The 15,392-nt window shown below is 43.5% G+C and overlaps 1 protein-coding gene across 2 annotated transcripts in view; it reads right to left on the bottom strand.

The window, feature by feature from the left end:
• The window catches only part of arhgap18 (Rho GTPase activating protein 18), a 111,559-nt gene that overhangs the window by 71,796 nt on the left and 24,371 nt on the right, over positions 1–15,392 (bottom strand). The window lies entirely within an intron of this gene.

The following is a 15,392-nucleotide window of genomic DNA, read 5'->3' as shown; positions in this document are numbered from 1 at the left end:
TTAATACTTTCAACACTGGTGTATATATTTTTCTCTCCCATCTTTTACGAATTTATAATTGTGAAGCCAACTAACATAAAAAAGGCAATCTCATCAAAAAAGACACATTTAAAAACAAGCCGCTGGCAATAAACATCAAGGTTATTCTGCTTTTTTTACGTGATTCATATTTTGTGTGGTAGTTTTGTTAAAATAGGTGTGTTTTCATGAGTGAGCTGATTTGGATGATTTTCTGATTGAATAATGTGAATGGAATGTATTGACATGCATAGTTGAAATCTCCCAATTTCTGGGTTAATAGTATATCTTTGGTGATTGTGTTTTTGTGAATGTTACTATAAATGTAATGGAATGTAGTACTTTGGAATGGGACACTTTGAACACTCTCCTCAGAATCATGTACCCTGAGGTTAGGTTGCAGTACCCATTGGCAAAATGGTTGAGAACCAGAGGACACAGAATTAAAGTGATTGGTAAAAGAACGAAAGACGACACAAGTGGTTTCAATCTGGGATGCACTGCCCGAAACGGTGGTGAAAGCAGGTTCAAAGAATGTGATCAGGGACTCGGTGACATACACTGAACACGCCAAGCGCAAAACGGTGAAGTGCCAGGGGCGGACCCTGTATGACTTTGGTGGTTGAGGACAGTGTAAAGGGAAATAGAGACTTTAAAAGGGATTTGGATAAGCACCTGGAACAAAAACTGCAGGGTTACAGGGAAATGACAGAAGTGTGACTAGCTGAATTGTTCCTACAGAGTTTCGGAATGGACATGGTCAAATGGCCGCTATCACGGACAGAATATAGCTGCACTCGTACTTCCAATAATTTTCCAAGTTTTGTATGGGAAGAGATACGTCTTTTCCTACACTTGGAGTGTGTAGTCCAATTAAATACTTCATCAGAAAACATTTGTGAGTTTAAAATAAATACTTTTTTATTCTCATACACTTAACCTAAATGAATGCAACGTCACACACTCTGTTTCTCTCTCTCTCACATGGACACATACAAATATTGGATACACATTAAGATGTGCATTTTTATAGATTGTAGTTAATTCAGTCTCTGGTTTGTGATTTCTAGGCTCCCATGTGGCAGGCATGTGGTTTCTAGAATGGATTTGATGGTCTTGTAAAGTGAACTGTTCACAGCCAGTTGGTTCTCAGGTGAACTTTGAAATTGGAACATGCTAAGTACTTGGCTGCTTGATGATTCATAGCTATTTTCTGTCTGATTCTCATACTGGCTGGCGACTGGTGGTGCTGATGGATCTGGTTGGTCCTGGGGTGATCAGGATGCAATGGTTGAAACCAACTTTGATCACTTGACTACTGGGTAAACACTTCTTAGGCCTAATTTGGATGGGAGAGGCCATAATGACAGAATGGATAGTGGATTCTGGCCATTGAGTTTTGATTCTTCCTCTTGCTCAATCTTTTACGTGGAAACAGGCACTCTGGAAACTCCATAGTGTTTAGCTGTTAGCCTATCCTTGCACAATGAAACATGTGAATTACACAACTCACTGTGAGGTACTCTCACCAATTTAATGATGCATTCACTGGACATGTGATACTGTCTGCAGACCAAATGCCAAAAATCAGTTAATGTGAAGCAGCCAATTTAACAGCTTGTGTGTAATTATGACTGAAAGTTCATAATATGACATGCCTTTAGCAGTCATGCCAGCTTCCTTCGATGCTGTAGCTGTTCTGTGATTCTATTCTACAAGATATAACATGAAAAGTGTTGTAAAAACCTTTTTATACATTGTACAAAAATACATCTAAATCTTTATCCTAATATGAAAGATATTGATGAACTCCACTTCGCCAAACTAATCTGTTCAGAAGAAATTCTATAAAGCTTCATTTTATTCCACCCTCCTCTGCAATCAACCCAAACTCTAATTTATCCTTTTCATCCATGTCTAATATCTTGTTGCTTTCCTTGGCATCATCCCATAGCTTGTCATGTTCCACACATCATTTGATTATTAGTAAAAGCAGAAAATACTGGAAAAACCTATTAGTTCAGGCAGCATTTGTGGAAGAGGTTAATGTTTCAAGGTTAATGCCCCAGCTCCATACCCTTTCATTGAGAACCGCTTCAGAGTCTCTACACTTGAGCACAAAGATCAAGGCTGACACTCTAATGCAACGCTGAGGGAATGCTACTCTACTGAAGGTGACATCTTTCAGATGAGACATTAAACTGAGGCCACCGCTTAACTGGATGTGAAAGATCCCACGTAACTACTTTTTAAGAAGACCAGAGGAGTTATTCCCTGTGTCCTGGCCAGTACAGTGTAAGAAGACAGCCTTTGTGATGGAGTGGATGTGAGGGTGAACATTAAGACAAGTTAGGATTAAGTATGAAAGAATATTCCAAATGGATGATTGGATCAAAAACTAAGGAGTCAATTTTCTGATGGGGGCAGCATCTGGTTTTCATTAACATTAAACTCCAAAAAAGTTGTGTCAGAACATTAGATGGACAAAACAATCATGAGGCAAAGAGTGGTGGTAGAGAGGCCAAGCATGCACTGTTCTATTGATTAAATTTGTATTGAACAATTCTTTTCATCATCCTCAAAATCTATAGCAAGTCATAATTTACTGTTCCTTTCAGCTCAGAATCATGACATATTGCTGTGATGATGTTCTTAAGGCATTGGGTTGATACTCCAGCATGAATCACCTACTGCTCTAATAGTTTTCACTTGGGTTGCTTCCAGCTGCTTGAAGCAAACACAAACAGGGCAATCGCATAAATAGTTTCTCAAACTTTGTCACAGGCATCGCTCATGTTACGCTCAGTTGAACAGCAATCCTATAATATTACCACCAAGAACAATAGCACTGCACCCAGTGCCGGATACAGCTCAGCAGGAGACCTTAGTATGACTGAAAAGCACCTTCGTGGCCAATTTTTCCTTTGTGGCCCAACTACATACTAGTACTGTATTACAATAATGTGGGATCCAATTTAAAATGCCATTTTGCAGTTACTGATCTGGTAATCATTCCATTTTAGATTCCACACAAGCACTGCATAAGCTGTGCAATTACATTTCTTGTGAAACAGCACACTTAGGCACGTGACAAATTTGCACAAAATAACTAACTACAAATCATTCCTTTTATCATGAACCAGTCTTTGTCTTTTTGTGTTCTATTGTTATGAACACTCCATTATCTTCCTGTGGAGGTAGCAGAATTGAGCTTCCCAACTCCTCCTCTTGTGACTTTTATTTCTGGTAAGGCCTACCTCCAACTTGAGCTAGTTTACTTCATTAGGAAGCAAAGACTGATAAATGCATAGTCCTTCTGGCAAATGCCTACCATTGACGTATCACAAAAAGAGCAGGAAGTACAAATATAGTCCATATGGGCCAGCTCCTCCACCTGCTCCAAAAATGGCCTGATCCAGATGGGAACCAGGATTTCCAACATGAGGAATTCACAAGCTCTTGAACTCTCATAAGCCTTGTAGAGCACTGGGCCACTGAACACTACATATAGGGTAAAAACAAATTACTGTGGATACTGAAATCTGAAACAGAAAATGTTGGAAAATCTCAGCAGCTCTGACAGCATCTGCGGAGAGAGAATAGGGCTCACATTTCCAGTCTGGATGACCCTTCATTTGAGCTGCTACGAGGCCCAGCTTCGTATGGATAAACACTCAAAGAGGAGGGCCCATTATTTGCCATAGAAATTTTAAGCAGTCCTTACAAATGGGTGCACTGGACAGCTCCAATCTTTCTGGAGATAGGACCCCATCCCTATCAACCCCCACCTGCACTTCTGGGCTGGGCTTTCCAGCCTCCCAGCATTACAGCTATGCAAGATGTGTCCCAAGTGAGCAGTAATAAGGGAATCTCTGTTAACCTTGAAAAACCTGCTAAGGCCAGAATCACTATCCTGGAGATTTTTGACCCAAAAATTTTGACTTCTGCAATAGTGTGAAATGGCTGATGGTGAATTGGCAGCTGATCTTACACTAGCACAGGAGACCAATGTTATCCCCAATCTCTCTAACTGGTAAAATCTGGAAATTTAGCTGGTGAAAAGCTCTTTAATTTCAAACAACAAAACATGCTTCTTGAATCATGAGCTCAAAAGTGAAGTATTATATGCTTAGGCAGGATATCAGCCTAAAAGTGAATGGTTACTTCTTTGCCCCCCTAGTAATATTGAAATGGAAGTTTACAAGTTGCGCTATAAAAGATTCACCCATTTATTACATGTGAAGCAGATGGTAGAATTTGAATTCAATAAAAAATATCTGAAAATAGGAGTCTACTGGTAATCATGAACCCACTGTCAATTGTCAGAAAAACTCATCCGGTTCATGAATGTCTTTTAAGGAAGGAAATCTGTCCTTATTTCACCCGGCCTACATGTGACTCCAGAGCCACACCAATGTGGTTTACTGCCCAATGTGCTTAACTGCCCTCTGAAATGGCTGAGCAAGCCACTCAGCTGTAACAATCGCTACAAACTCTCAAAGAAAAGAAACCAGATGAATCACCTGGTATCGACCTAGTCACCAGAGAAGACAATGGCAAACAAAAAACAAACAGCCTTGTCGGCCCTGCAAAGTCCTTCTTTTTAACGTCTGGGGACTTGTGCCAAAATTGGGAGAGCTGTGTCACAGACTAATCAGGCAGTAGCCTGATATAGTTGTCTCACAAAATCATATCTTACAGATAACATCCCAGACACCACCATTACCATCCCTGGGTATGTCCTGTCCCACAAACATGACAGATCCAGCAGAGGTGGCAGCACAGTGGTGTACAGTCAGGAGGGAGTTGCCCTGGGAGTCCTTAACATTAACTTTGGATCCTACGATGTCTCATGTCTTCAAGTTAAACATGGGCAAGGAAACATCTTACTGGTTACCACATACCGTCCTCCTGCAGCTGATGAATCAGTATTCGTCCACATTGAACAACACTTGGAGAAAGAACTGAGGGTGGCAAGGGCACAAAGTGTACTCTGGATGGGAGATTGCAATGTCTACCACCATACTGGTCGAGCTGGTCAGGTTCTAAAGGATATAACTGCTAGACTCGATCTGCAGCAGGTGGTGAAGGAACCAATAAGAGGAAATAACATACTTGACCTCATCCTTGTGTTCCAGAACTTGCCGCTTCCCTAGCCAAGCTCTTCCAGTACACTTACAACACTGGTATCTACCCAAAAATCTGGAAAATTGCCCAGGTATGTCCTGTACACAAAAAGCAGGACAAATCCAACCCGGCAAACTACCACCCAGTCTACTCTTGATCATCAGTAAAATGATGGAAGGGGTCATCAACAGTGCTAACAAGCAACACCTACTCAGCAATAACCTGCTCAGTGAAGCTCAGTTTGAGTTTTGCCAGGGTCACTCAGCTCCTGACCTCATTACAGCCTTGGTTCAAACATGGACAAAAGAGCTAAATTCTAGAGGTGAGGTGAGAATGGCAGCCATTGACATCAAGGCCGCATTCGACCAAGTGTGGCATCAAGGAGCCCTAGCAAAACTGGAATCAATGGGTACCGGGGGCAAACTCTCTGCTGGTTGGAGTCATACCTGGTACATAGGAAGATGTGGAGGGTCAGTCATCTCAGCTCCAGGACATCTCTGCAGGAGTCCCTCAAGGTCGTGTCCCTAGGCCCAACCATCTTCAGCTGTTTCTTCAATGACCTTCCCTTCATCATAAGGTCAGAATTGGGGATGTTCACCGATGATCACACAACGTTCAGCACCATTTGCGACTCCTCAGGTACTGAAGCAGTTCATGTTCAAATGCAACAAGATCTGGACAATATTCAGGCTTCGGCTGACAAGTGGCCAGTAACATTCACACCACATAAATGCCAGGCAATGACTATCACCAATAAGAGACACTCTAATCACTGCTGTAACCATCACTGAATCCCCCACTGTCAACATCTTTGGGGTTACCATTGACCAGAAACTGAACTGGACTCACCATATAAACAGTGGCTACAAGAGCAGGCCAGAGGCTAGGAATACTGCGGGAGTAATTCACTCCTGACTCCCCAGAGCCTATCCACCATCTAAAAGGCACAGGTCAGGAGTGTAATGGAATAGTCCCTACTTGCCTGATGGGTGCAGCTCCAACAACTTTCAAGAACATAAGAACATAAGAAATAGGAGCAGGAGTAGGCCATCTAGCCCTTCGAGCCTGCCCCGCCATTCAATAAGATCATGGCTGATCTGTCGTGGCTCAGTTCCACATTCCCGCTCTCTCCCCATAACCCTTAATCCCCTCGCTTATCAAAAACCTATCAACCCGCGTCTTAAAAATATTTAGCGAGGCAGCCTCCACCACTTCAACGGGCAGAGAATTCCAGAGATTCACCACCCTTTGAGTGAAGAAGTTCCTCCTCAACTCCGTTCTAAACCGCCCCCCCTTTATCTTGAGGCTGTGCCCCCTAGTCCTACTGTCCTTTCTGAGCGGGAAGAGTCTCTCCACCTCTATCCTATCCATCCCATTCATCATCTTATATGTCTCAATGAGATCTCCCCTCATTCTTCTAAACTCTAACGAGTACAAGCCTAGTTTATTCAGCCTCTCCTCATAGCTCAACCCCCTCAACTCCGGTATCAGCCTAGTAAACCTCCTCTGCACTCCCTCCAAGGCCAAAATATCCTTGCGCAAGTGCGGCGACCAAAACTGCACACAGTACTCCAGCTGCAGCCTCACCAATGCCCTATACAGCTGCAGCAAGACCTCCCTACTTTTATATTCAATCCCCCTCGCTATGAAGGCCAGCATCCCATTAGCCTTCCTGGCCACCCGCTGCACCTGCAGGCTGGGTTTTTGCGACTAATGCACAAGGACCCCGAGGTTCCTCTGCACCATCGCCTGCTGCAGTTTTTCGCCACATAAGTAATAGTCCTTCCTACCATTATTCCTACCAAAGTGGACCACCTCGCACTTGCCAACATTAAATTCCATTTGCCAGTTCCTGGCCCATTCACCCAGCCTATCTAGATCCTTCTGCAGACTCTCCACACCCTCTGCGCAATTTGCCGTTCCACCAATCTTGGTGTCATCAGCAAATTTCGACACCATACACTCGGTTCCCTCCTCCAGATCATCTATATAAATGGTAAATAGCTGAGGCCCCAGCACCGACCCCTGGGGCACTCCACTAGTCACCAACCGCCAATCCGAATAGCACCCATTAACCCCAACTCTCTGCCTCCTATTTGACAACCAATCCTCATAATCCAGGAAAAAACAGCTTGCTTGATTGGCATCACATCTACTAACGTTCAATCCCTCCAGCACCGACGTTCAGTCGCAGTAATGCTTACTACCTACAAGTGCGCTGCGGCAATTCACCAAAGACCCTTAGACAGCACCTTCCAAACCCACAGCCACTTCCATCTACAAGGACAAGGGCAGCGGATAAATGGGAGTTCCCCTTCAAGCCACTTACCATCCTGACTTGGAAATATATTGCCATTCCTTTGCAGTACTGGATCAAAATCCTGGAATCCCTCCCTAACAGTATTGTGGGTCAACCCGCAGAATATGGACTACAGCAATTCAAGGAGGCAGCTCACCACCACCTTCTCAAGGGCAACTAGGGATGGGTAATAAATGCTGGCCAGCCGGTGTCGCCCATGTCCCATGAATTAATTAAAAGAAAGCTTTTATTGGATTGTGCTGTAATTTTTCAATGAAAGTTTAATAGACATGTTGTTACCTCTGTAAAATCCTGTAGCAATGAAATTTGTTAACTCAGCGCTGACAGCTGAATATTCATCTGTGATATATATTTATAAAATTGAAGCACAATTTGTCAGGATGAAAATAAGTTTCTCATTTCCTTTCAGAAAATTACATAAATTTGTTGTGAAAGACTGTAAAGTTTTATTATGGAAGAACCCAACATTGTCTGGGCAGGAAAAACAAGGCAAATCATGGTTTCTGCAGACAGTATGTGTGTGTGCGCAAGCCCACCAGGTTCTCCCGTGTGCCATCCTACAGATGTTCTTGCGTCAGTCCTCTACAGCAGAGCTTGTCTGTGATCTCGCCCTCTGCTGAGCTGGAACAAACACTACATGTTCCCTTTGCTAGGCTGCAGTCCACTTGCACTCAGTGACTCACTATCTCAATTCTATACAACGCTCTACCACTTGCCCAGTGCCAGGGTCTGAGCTGTTGGCTGCATTTTCAAAACAAGTGACTGTATTTCTTTGTCAGATTTTTGCTGTTGCAGTTCCCTTCATGGTGAGGCTGCACTGACTGCTCAGGTGGTAAGCCTTGGGTATCTGAAAGCAAAAATGCAGAAGGTGGAGTGGGGGTAGATGAAGAAAGGGTAGAAACCAAGAGGACCAAGGCTACACCTTCTGCAGCTTGCTCTTCTTGCCAGATAGCAGGATGAAAGTAAAATGGGAATTGAGAATGTTTTCTGTGATATGGGATCCAACAGCCTCATTTACAGTAATGCTGAGCACGGTTTCATCCAAAAGATTGACTCTCTGTTGCTCGCTGTGGTTCTGCGTGATTCTGTTCTGCAAGGAAGAGGGAAGAGTATGTCTTTGGGTTACTCGTCTTATCACAGCTGAGTAGCTGGAGATATGGAGAAGCTGAAAGAAGGTGTGTGTGTGAAATGGACAACATTATAAAGCGTGAGAGATGAGGCACAGCATCTGAATGTTATGCATGAGCACAGAGTTGTTGGGTATTGATGGGGCTGATAATGCATGGTCCTTCTGGCACCACTGGTGCAGCACAAATAGAGCAGGAAATACAGAAAAAGTCCATATCTGCCAACTCCTCTCCCTGCTCCAAAAATGGCCTGATCCAGATGGGGACGTGTTGGTGGTGTGGTAGATAAGGGATGGCATTTGAAGATGCATTCACTGACCTTAACCACACAGCAAGATCCTAGGGGCCAGACTCGAAATTGACCTCTGTGGCCAGCTGCTCCCATTTCTTTGGGAGGGTTTGTCTTGCGATCCTCCAGGCCCCTGTGAAAACATAAGCTCTCTCCTCCTTTCCTCCTCCATTGTTTTTATCTCCAGATTCACATCAGAGAATCTCTTTCTGGCTGGTTGCTCAATTTGAGGTTTTCTTCCTTCGAATAAAACCTTGGTCACATGATTCCAGCAGTTGCTTAGCCTGAAACCGCCATCACAGGTGCTTTGTTTTGCTAGTTAAGCACATGCAGTCAGTCAGCAGCATATTTTGCATTGGGCTAAAATACTACAATAGAATTGGATGCTGAGATTTCTGTCAAGTTTGCCTCAACCAGGCATGGACTAAGTGCACATTGCAATCCCCACATCTGAAAACAGACTTTACCAAATGCTTTCCCCCAATGTTTTATAGAGATGTCACATTCCCAACACCCATAAAAGCATCTTCTTACCAAACAATTGAAAATTTCATTAACAAATGTTTCCTTTTCCTATTTTTGCACATTTGGTCCCAATGTCAAGACATAAACATTTTCCAGTTTTTATTACATAGAAACACAGAAGATAAGAGCAGGAGGAGGCCATTTGGCCCTTCAAGCCTGCTCCGCCATTTATTACGATCATGGCTGATCATCCAACTCAATAGCCTAATCCTGCTTTCTCCCCATAACCTTTGATCCCATTCGCCCAAGTGCTATATTCAATGTTTTGGCATCAACTACTTCCTGTGGTAATGAATTCCACAAGAACACCACTCTTTGGATGAAGAATTATCTCCTCACTACTGTCCTAATCCTACTCTTAATCCTCAGACTGTGACCCCTTGTTCTGGACTCTCTCACCATGAGGAATATCTTTGTTGAATTTACCCTGTCTAGTCCTGTTAGAATTTTATAGGTCTCCATGAGATTCCCCCTCATTCATCTGAACTCCAGTGAAAACAATCCTAATATCATCAATTTCTCCTTGTACATCAGTTCCATGATCCCAGAATCAGCCTGGTAAACCTTCACTGCACTCCCTCAAGAGCATGGACATCCTTCCTCAGAAAAGGAGACCAAAACTGCACACAATACTCTAGGTGTGACCTCACCAAGGCCCTGTATAATTGCAACAACATATCACTGCTCCAGTACTCGAAACCTCTCACAAAAAAAGGCCAACATGCCATTTGCTTTCTTTACTGCCTGCCGCACCTGCATGCTTACCTTCAGTGACTGGTATACAAGGACACCCAGGTCCTGCTGCATATTCTCCTCTCCCAGTTTACAGCCATTCAGGTAGTAATCTGCCTTGTTTTTGCTTTCAAAGTGAATAACTTCACATTTATCCAAATTATATTGCATTTGCCATTGATTTGCCCAGTCATCCACCCTGTCCAGATCATTCTGAAGGATCTTTGCATCCTCGTCACAGTTCAGCCTCCCACCCAACTTGGTTTCATCTGCAAACTTTGCATGTTACATTTTGCTCCCTCATCCAAATAATTAACATATATAGTGATTAGCTGAGATCCCAGCATCGAAACCTGTGGCACCCGACTAGTTACTGTCTGCAATTTAAAAAGCACTCATTAATTCTTACTGTTTGTTTCCTGTCTGCCAGCCAGTTTTTTTTATCCATTCCAATACACTTCCCCCAATCCCATGTGCTTTAATCTTGCATGATAAGCTCTTGTGCAGGACTTTGCCAAACGCTTTCTGAAAGTCCAAATATAATCAACAGGTTCCCCTTGTCAATTCTACTATTTACATCTTCAAAGAATTCCAACAGAAAGCCATTGCTTTCTAAATGCTCTGCTATAAAATCCTTAATAATGCATTTGAGAATTTTCCCCACTTCCAACGTTGCTGGTCTATCATTCTGTTTTCTGTCTACTTCCCATGTTGAATATTGGAGTGACATTAGCTATCCTCCAATTTTCAATAATTTTATTTCATAAAAGGTAACAAATTAGCCTAAAAAACAATCTTGATGGTACACATATCAATAAACAACAATTAGACAAACAGCTGACCGAATAAACACTTTTATTGTAAAGATTGCACTATTTTATTAGCTTCTTGGTCTATAAGTACCAAACTGGCACAGTGTGCTTTTCAAAGATAAATAAATACTGTTAATTCAAATCAAAATCTAAAAGCCTAAACAATTACTTTTTAATTTTGACAACATTGAGATTGTTCCAAAGATCATAATGCATAACAAAAATGTACCGTTTAGGAAAGTAGTCCAACAGAAAAAAAATGATGATTTGTTTACATATTTATGACTGTTGTCTTTTTATCGTAACTATCTATTGTGGGACAGAATTCAACAAACAACTATCTTTGACTTAAAAAGTCCAAATTCCAATCTTTTCGAAGCAGAATCTGAAAATCCTTATCGATTGTCCAAGTTTTCCTGGATCAGAAAGGGAGCTAAAATGAATCTTTATCCTACATTGCCAGGATATCTGTTAGTGAGCTCTTCTGAAAATTAGTTGTACCCAACATAGCTGAACTAATCAAATTCCAACATTGTTAGAAGCAATGGACAAAAGGGGTTAAATGCTTCACTCATTTGACCACCATTGAAATTCACTGCACATTGATTTGCCAATGCATGTACAGTCTGATCTTGCTCCAGGACAAGGTAAATATCAAAAAATAGTTCAGCAAAAACCTCCAGCATCAGACAGGAGCTGTTTCTCTATTCATCCAATGTTGAAAAATAATGGGCCAGATTCTCTGACCTCGCCTGTGGCTGGGATTTGCCCGTCCTGCTGCTGCAAACGAAGATTTGACTAAGCACCAAATTCTCTGTTCTCACTAGCAGTGGTAGCAGGCATGCATAGCCAGAGAATTCCAGCCAGTGCTGGCATAAGGAAAACTGGGAAGCAGCATATTATAGAATATTTTCAACACCATGACATCTCTACTTTTGTTTTATTTATTAGTGTCACGAGTAGGCTTACATTAACACTGCAATGAAGTTACTGTGAAAAATCCGGAGTCGCCACACTCCAGTGCCTGTTCGGGTACAGTGAGGTAGAATTCAGCATGGCTAATGTACCTAACCATGGTCTTTCGGACCGTGGGAGGAAACTGGAGCACCTGGAGAGAACCTATGCAGACTCCGCATAGACAGTGACCCAAGCCGGGAATCGAACCCAGGTCCTTAGCATTGAGATGTAGCAGTGTTAACCATTAAGATGCTGCTGACTTTGTCATCTCCAGTAACAACAGCCAGAGAAATACACTTTACATAGTAACATAGAAGATAGGAGCGGGAAGAGCTCATTTGGCTTTTTGAGCCTACTCCGCTATTCATTATAATAAGAACATAAGAACATAAGAAATAGGAGCAGGAGTAGGCCATCTAGCCCTTCGAGCCTGCCCCGCCATTCAATAAGATCATGGCTGATCTGTTGTGGCTCAGTTCCACTTTCCCGCCCTCTCCCCATAACCCTTAATCCCCTCTCTTATCAAGAACCCATCAACCCGCTTCTTAAAAATATTTAGCGAGGCAGCCTCCACCACTTCAACGGGCAGAGAATTCCAGAGATTCACCACCCTTTGAGTGAAGAAGTTCCTCCTCAACTCCGTTCTAAACCGCCTCCCCTTTATCTTGAGGCTGTGCCCCCTAGTCCTACTGTCTTTTTTGAGCGGGAAGAGTCTCTCCACCTCTATCCTATCCATCCCATTCATCATCTTATACGTCTCAATGAGATCTCCCCTCATTCTTCTAAACTCTAACGAGTACAAGCCTAGTTTATTCAGCCTCTCCTCATAGCTCAATCCCCTCAACTCCGGTATCAGCCTAGTAAACCTCCTCTGCACTCCCTCCAGGGCCAAAATATCCTTGCGCAGGTGCGGCGCCCAAAACTGCACACAGTACTCCAGTTGCGGCCTCACCAATGCCCTATACAGCTGCAGCAAGACCTCCCTACTTTTATATTCAATCCCCCTCGCTATGAAGGCCAGCATCCCATTCGCCTTCCTGACCACCTGCTGCACCTGCAAGCTGGGTTTTTGCGACTCATGCACAAGGACCCCGAGGTCCCTCTGCACCGTCGCCTGCTGCAGTTTTTCGCCCCGTAAGTAATAGTCCTTCCTACCATTCTTCCTACCAAAGTGGACCACCTCACACTTGCCAACATTAAATTCCATTTGCCATTTCCTGGCCCATTCGCCCAGCCTATCTAGATCCTTCTGCAGACTCTCCACACCCTCCGCACAATTTGCCTTTCCCCCAATCTTGGTGTCATCAGCAAATTTCGACACCCTGCACTCGGTTCCCTCCTCCAGATCATCTATATAAATGGTAAATAGCTGAGGCCCCAGCACCGACCCCTGGGGCACCCCACTAGTCACCAACCGCCAATCCGAATAGCACCCATTGACCCCCACTCTCTGCCTCCTATTTGACAACCAATCCTCTATCCACGCTAACACCCTACCCCCAACTCCATGTCCCCTGACCTTCTGCAATAACCTCTTGTGAGGTACCTTGTCAAACGCCTTCTGAAAATCCAGAAAGACCACATCCACCGGCTCTCCTCTATCCACTGCCCTAGACACATCCTCATAGAGCTCCAGTAAATTTGTCAGACACGACTTCCCTTTAATGAAACCGTGTTGCGTCCGCCCTATCAAGCAATTCCCTTCAAGATGCCTCGCAATTTCCTCCTTAATGACGGATTCTAACATTTTACCTACCACAGACGTTAAACTAACCGGCCTATAATTCCCCGCCTTTTGCCTGGCACCCTTCTTAAACAACGGCGTAACATTAGCCGTTTTCCAATCTTCCGGCACTTCCCCGGAATCCAGCGACGTCTGGAAAATAACCACCAAGGCATCCACTATCACCTCCGCCATTTCTTTCAGAACCCTCGGATGCATTCCATCCGGTCCTGGGGACTTGTCCACAATCAGCCCCTCCAGTCTGTCGAGCACCACCTCTCTAGTAACAGTAATGTCATTAAGACCCTCCATTCCTACCACCTTTCCATCGCTAACACCCGGCAAATTATTCACGTCCTCCTCCGTGAATCATGGCTGATCGTCCAACTCAATAGCCTAATCCTGTTTTTTCCCCAAAACCTTTGATCCCATTCACCCCAAGTGTTATATCTAGCCACCTCTTGAATACATTCTTGAATATTTTGGCATCAACTACTTCCTTTGGAAATGAGTTCCACAGGCTCACCACGCTTTGGTTGAAGAAATTTCTCCTCACCTCCATCCTAAATGGCCTACCCTGAATCCTCAGACTGTGACTCCTTCTTCTGGACTCCCCCACCATCGGGAACATCTTCCCTGATTCTACTCTGTCTAGTCCTGTTAGAATTTTATCAGTCTCTCTGAAATCCCCCCTCATTTGTCTGAACTCCAGCAAAATCAATTCCAACCCAGTCAATTTCTCCTCATTCATCAGTTCCACCATCCCCAGAATAGTCTGGCGAATGTCTGTTGCACTCCCTCAAGAGCAAAAACATCCTTCCTCAGAAAAGGAGACCAAAACTGCACACAATACTCTAGGTATGGCCTCACCAAGGCCCTGTATATTTGAAACAACACATCCCTGCTCCAGTACTTATAACCTCTCGCAATGAAGGCCAACATACCATTTGCCTACTTTACCACCTGCTGCGCCTGCATGCCTACATTCAGTGACTGGTGCACAAGGACACCCAGGTCCTGCTGCATACTCCTCTCTCCCAATTTACGGCCATTCAGGTAGTAAACTGCCTTCTTGGTTTTGCTTCCAAAGTAAATAATCTCACATTTATCCAAATTATACTGCATCTGCCACTGATTTGCCCACTCACCCAACCTGTCCAGATCATTCTGAAGGATCTCTGCATCCTCGTCACAGTTCACCCTCCCACCCAACATGGTATCATTTACAAACTTAGCATGTTACATTTTGCTCCCTCATCCAAATCATTAATATATATTGTGAATAGCTGGCGTCCCAGCACTGATCCCTGCGGCACCCCACTAGTTACTGCCTACCAATTTGAAAAGGACCCATTAATTCCTACTTTGTTTCCTCTCTGCCAACTAGTTTTCTATTGTTCTCAATACACTTCCTCCAAATGCATGTTCTTTAATCTGGCACGATAATCTCTTGAGGCTTTGTCAAACGCTTTCCAAAACTCCAAATATGCCACATCGACTAGCTCCCCTTTGTCAGTTCTACTAGTTACATCTTCAAAGAATTCCTACAGATTTGACAAGCATGATTTTCCCTTCAGAAATCCATGCTGACTCTATCTGATCCTGCCACTGCTTCCTAAAAATGCTCTGAAATGAAGTCCTTGATAATAGATTTCAGAACTTTCCCCACTACGAAAGTTAAGCTTCCTGGTTATAATTCCCTGTTTTCTCTCTATCCCCCTTTTTGAATATTGGTGTGATATTCGCTACCCTCCAATCTGCA

Source organism: Carcharhinus amblyrhynchos, chromosome 7 (genome assembly GCF_965287045.1).
Source record: "Carcharhinus amblyrhynchos chromosome 7, sCarAmb.v2.hapA, whole genome shotgun sequence".
Taxonomy (NCBI): Eukaryota; Metazoa; Chordata; class Chondrichthyes; order Carcharhiniformes; family Carcharhinidae; genus Carcharhinus; species Carcharhinus amblyrhynchos.
The sequence above is the reverse complement of the archived record's forward strand: the minus strand, read 5'-3'. Positions and strand labels throughout refer to the sequence as shown.